Here is a 5,640-nt window from a genome sequence, read left to right as displayed (position 1 = left end):
CACAGGCACAACAGGTTTTGGGATCTGTGCTTGCCCAGAGAAGGAACATCTCACGGTGCGCATCCTCGCAGTGCCTGTTCCTGAAAAGGCAAACGTCCGGCTCCTTGTCCCACACGGAAGGTGGCAGCCCTGAAAGCTGCTGCTGGTCTTCACCTTCCCCCTGCAGCCTATTCACAGGCACAACAAGTATTGGGGTCTCTGCTTTCCCAGAGAAGGAAAATCTCTCGGTGCGCATCCTCAGAACAGACTATTCCGGAAAAGGCAAACGTCCGGCTCCTTGTCCCACACGGAAGGTGGCAGCCCTGAAAGCTGCTGCTGGTCTTCACCTTCCCCGTGCAGCCTATGCACAGGCACAACAGGTTTTGGGATCTCTGCTTGCCCAGAGAAGGAACATCTCACGGTGCGCATCCTCGGCAGAGCCTGTTCCCGAAAAGGAAAACGTCTGGCTCCTTGTCCCACACGGAAGGTGGCAGCCCTGAAAGCTGCTGCTGGTCTTCACCTTCCCCGTGCAGCGTATTCACAGGCACAAGTATTGGGACCTGTGCTTGCCCAGAGAAGGAACATCTCACGGTGCGCATCCTCGGCAGTGCCTGTTCCCGAAAAGGCAAACGTCCGGCTCCTTGTCCCACACGGAAGGTGGCAGCCCTGAATGCTGTTGCTGGTCTTCACCTTCCCCGTGCAGCCTATTCACAGGCACAACAGATATTGGGATCTCTGCTTACCGAGAGACACAATCTCTCACGGTGCACATCCTCGGCAGAGCCTGTTCCCAAAAAGGTAACCGTCCGGCTCCTTGTCCCACACGGAAGGTGGCAGCCCTGAAAGCTGGTGCTGGTCTTCACCTTCCCCGTGCAGCCTATTCACAGGCACAACAGGTATTGGGATCTGTGCTTGCCCAGAGAAGGAACATCTCACGGTGCGCATCCTCGCAGTGCCTGTTCCCGAAAAGGCAAACGTCCGGCTCCATGTCCCACACGGAAGGTGGCAGCCCTGAAAGCTCTTGCTGGTCTTCACCTTCCCCGTGCAGCCTATTCACAGGCACTACAGATATTGGGATCTCTGCTTGCCCAGAGAAGGAACATCTCACGGTGCGCATCCTCGGCAGTGCCTGTTCCCGAAAAGGGAAACGTCCGGCTCCTTGTCCCACACGGAAGGTGGCAGCCCTGAAAGCTCTTGCTGGTCTTCACCTTCCCCGTGCAGCCTATTCACAGGCACAACAGATATTGGGATCTCTGCTTACCGAGAGACACAATCTCTCACGGTGCACATCCTCGGCAGAGCCTGTTCCCAAAAAGGTAACCGTGCGGCTCCTTGTCCCACACGGAAGGTGGCAGCCCTGAAAGCTGGTGCTGGTCTTCACCTTCCCCCTGCAGCCTATTCACAGGCACAACAAGTATTGGGATCTGTGCTTGCCCAGAGAAGGAAAATCTCACGGTGCGCATCCTCGCAGTGCCTGTTCCCGAAAAGGCAAACGTCCGGCTCCTTGTCCCACACGGAAGGTGGCAGCCCTGAAAGCTGTTGCTGGTCTTCACCTTCCCCCTGCAGCCTATTCACAGGCACAACAAGTATTGGGATCTGTGCTTGCCCAGAGAAGGAACATCTCACGGTGTGCATCCTCGGCAGAGCCTGTTCCCGAAAAGGCAAACGTCCGGCTCCTTGTCCCACACGGAAGGTGGCAGCCCGGAAAGCTGGTGCTGGTCTTCACCTTCCCCCTGCAGCCTATTCACAGGCACAACAAGTATTGGTGTCTCTGCTTTCCCAGAGAAGGAAAATCTCACGGTGCGCATCCTCAGAACAGACTATTCCCGAAAAGGCAAACGTCCGACTCCTTGTCCCACACGGAAGGTGGCAGCCCTGAAAGCTGTTGCTGGTCTTCACCTTCCCCCTGCAGCCTATTCACAGGCACAACAAGTATTGGGATCTCTGCTTGCCCAGAGAAGGAACATCTCACGGTGCGCATCCTCGGCAGAGCCAGTTCCCGAAAAGGCAAACGTCCGGCTCCTTGTCCCACACGGAAGGTGGCAGCCCTGAAAGCTGCTGCTGGTCTTCACCTTCCCCGTGCAGCCTATTCACAGGCACAACAGATATTGGGATCTGTGCTTGCCCAGAGAAGGAACATCTCACGGTGCGCATCCTCGGCAGTGCCTATTCCCGAAAAGGGAAACGTCCGGCTCCTTGTCCCACACGGAAAGTGGCAGCCCTGAAAGCTGTTGCTGGTCTTCACCTTCCCCGTGCAGCCTATTCACAGGCACAACAAGTATTGGGATCTCTGCTTGCCCAGAGAAGGAACATCTCACGGTGCGCATCCTCGGCAGTGCCTGTTCCTGAAAAGGCAAACCTCCGGCTCCTTGTCCCACACGGAAGGTGGCAGCCCTGAAAGCTGTTGCTGGTCTTCACCTTCCCCGTGCAGCCTATTCACAGGCACAACAAGTATTGGGATCTGTGCTTGCCCAGAGAAGGAACATCTCACGGTGCGCATCCTCAGAACAGACTATTCCCGAAAAGGCAAACGTCCAGCTCCTTGTCCCACACGGAAGGTGGCAGCCCTGAAAGCTCTTGCTGGTCTTCACCTTCCCCCTGCAGCCTATTCACAGGCACAACAAGTATTGGTATCTCTGCTTACCCAGAGAAGGAAAATCTCACGGTGCGCATCCTCGGCAGAGCCTGTTCCCGAAAAGGCAAACGTCCGGCTCCTTGTCCCACACGGAAGGTGGCAGCCCTGAAAGCTGTTGCTGGTCTTCACCTTCCCCCTGCAGCCTATTCACAGGCACAACAAGTATTGGGATCTCTGCTTACCCAGAGACACAATCTCTCACGGTGCACATCCTCGGCAGAGCCTGTTCCCAAAAAGGTAACCGTCCGGCTCCTTGTCCCACACGGAAGGTGGCAGCCCTGAAAGCTGCTGCTGGTCTTCACCTTCCCCGTGCAGCCTATGCACAGGCACAACAGGTTTTGGGATCTCTGCTTGCCCAGAGAAGGAACATCTCACGGTGCGCATCCTCGGCAGAGCCTGTTCCCGAAAAGGCAAACGTCCGGCTCCTTGTCCCACACGGAAGGTGGCAGCCCTGAAAGCTGCTGCTGGTCTTCACCTTCCCCCTGCAGCCTATTCACAGGCACAACAAGTATTGGGGTCTCTGCTTTCCCAGAGAAGGAAAATCTCTCGGTGCGCATCCTCAGAACAGACTATTCCGGAAAAGGCAAACGTCCGGCTCCTTGTCCCACACGGAAGGTGGCAGCCCTGAAAGCTGCTGCTGGTCTTCACCTTCCCCGTGCAGCCTATGCACAGGCACAACAGGTTTTGGGATCTCTGCTTGCCCAGAGAAGGAACATCTCACGGTGCGCATCCTCGGCAGAGCCTGTTCCCGAAAAGGGAAACGTCCGGCTCCTTGTCCCACACGGAAGGTGGCAGCCCTGAAAGCTCTTGCTGGTCTTCACCTTCCCCGTGCAGCCTATTCACAGGCACAACAAGTATTGGGACCTGTGCTTGCCCAGAGAAGGAACATCTCACGGTGCGCATCCTCGGCAGTGCCTGTTCCCGAAAAGGCAAACGTCCGGCTCCTTGTCCCACACGGAAGGTGGCAGCCCTGAATGCTGTTGCTGGTCTTCACCTTCCCCGTGCAGCCTATTCACAGGCACAAGAGATATTGGGATCTCTGCTTACCGAGAGACACAATCTCTCACGGTGCACATCCTCGGCAGAGCCTGTTCCCAAAAAGGTAACCGTGCGGCTCCTTGTCCCACACGGAAGGTGGCAGCCCTGAAAGCTGGTGCTGGTCTTCACCTTCCCCGTGCAGCCTATTCACAGGCACAACAAGTATTGGCATCTCTGCTTACCCAGAGAAGGAAAATCTCACGGTGCGCATCCTCGGCAGAGCCTGTTCCCGAAAAGGCAAACGTCTGGCTCCTTGTCCCACACGGAAGGTGGCAGCCCTGAAAGCTGGTGCTGGTCTTCACCTTCCCCGTGCAGCGTATTCACAGGCACAACAAGTATTGGGACCTGTGCTTGCCCAGAGAAGGAACATCTCACGGTGCGCATCCTCGGCAGAGCCTGTTCCCGAAAAGGGAAACGTCCGGCTCCTTGTCCCACACGGAAGGTGGCAGCCCTGAAAGCTCTTGCTGGTCTTCACCTTCCCCGTGCAGCCTATTCACAGGCACTACAGATATTGGGATCTCTGCTTGCCCAGAGAAGGAACATCTCACGGTGCGCATCCTCGGCAGTGCCTGTTCCCGAAAAGGGAAACGTCCGGCTCCTTGTCCCACACGGAAGGTGGCAGCCCTGAAAGCTCTTGCTGGTCTTCACCTTCCCCGTGCAGCCTATTCACAGGCGCAACAGATATTGGGATCTCTGCTTACCGAGAGACACAATCTCTCACGGTGCACATCCTCGGCAGAGCCTGTTCCCAAAAAGGTAACCGTCCGGCTCCTTGTCCCACATGGAAGGTGGCAGCCCTGAAAGCTGTTGCTGGTCTTCACCTTCCCCGTGCAGCCTATTCACAGGCATAACAGGTTTGGGGATCTCTGCTTGCCCAGAGAAGGAACATCTCACGGTGCGCATCCTCGGCAGAGCCTGTTCCCGAAAAGGCAAACGTCCGGCTCCTTGTCCCACACGGAAGGTGGCAGCCCTGAAAGCTGTTGCTGGTCTTCACCTTCCCCGTGCAGCCTATTCACAGGCACAACAAGTATTGGGATCTCTGCTTACCCAGAGAAGGAAAATCTCACGGTGCGCATCCTCGGCAGAGCCTGTTCCCGAAAAGGCAAACGTCCGGCTCCTTGTCCCACACGGAAGGTGGCAGCCCTGAAAGCTCTTGCTGGTCTTCACCTTTCCCGTGCAGCCTATTCACAGGCACAACAGGTTTTGGGATCTGTGCTTGCCCAGAGAAGGAACATCTCACGGTGCGCATCCTCGCAGTGCCTGTTCCTGAAAAGGCAAACGTCCGGCTCCTTGTCCCACACGGAAGGTGGCAGCCCTGAAAGCTGCTGCTGGTCTTCACCTTCCCCCTGCAGCCTATTCACAGGCACAACAAGTATTGGGGTCTCTGCTTTCCCAGAGAAGGAAAATCTCTCGGTGCGCATCCTCAGAACAGACTATTCCGGAAAAGGCAAACGTCCGGCTCCTTGTCCCACACGGAAGGTGGCAGCCCTGAAAGCTGCTGCTGGTCTTCACCTTCCCCGTGCAGCCTATGCACAGGCACAACAGGTTTTGGGATCTCTGCTTGCCCAGAGAAGGAACATCTCACGGTGCGCATCCTCGGCAGAGCCTGTTCCCGAAAAGGAAAACGTCTGGCTCCTTGTCCCACACGGAAGGTGGCAGCCCTGAAAGCTGCTGCTGGTCTTCACCTTCCCCGTGCAGCGTATTCACAGGCACAAGTATTGGGACCTGTGCTTGCCCAGAGAAGGAACATCTCACGGTGCGCATCCTCGGCAGTGCCTGTTCCCGAAAAGGCAAACGTCCGGCTCCTTGTCCCACACGGAAGGTGGCAGCCCTGAATGCTGTTGCTGGTCTTCACCTTCCCCGTGCAGCCTATTCACAGGCACAAGAGATATTGGGATCTCTGCTTACCGAGAGACACAATCTCTCACGGTGCACATCCTCGGCAGAGCCTGTTCCCAAAAAGGTAACCGTCCGGCTCCTTGTCCCAC

This window comes from Haliaeetus albicilla, unplaced genomic scaffold, assembly GCF_947461875.1.
Source record: "Haliaeetus albicilla unplaced genomic scaffold, bHalAlb1.1 scaffold_34, whole genome shotgun sequence".
Taxonomy (NCBI): domain Eukaryota; kingdom Metazoa; phylum Chordata; class Aves; order Accipitriformes; family Accipitridae; genus Haliaeetus; species Haliaeetus albicilla.
The sequence above is the reverse complement of the archived record's forward strand: the minus strand, read 5'-3'. Positions refer to the sequence as shown.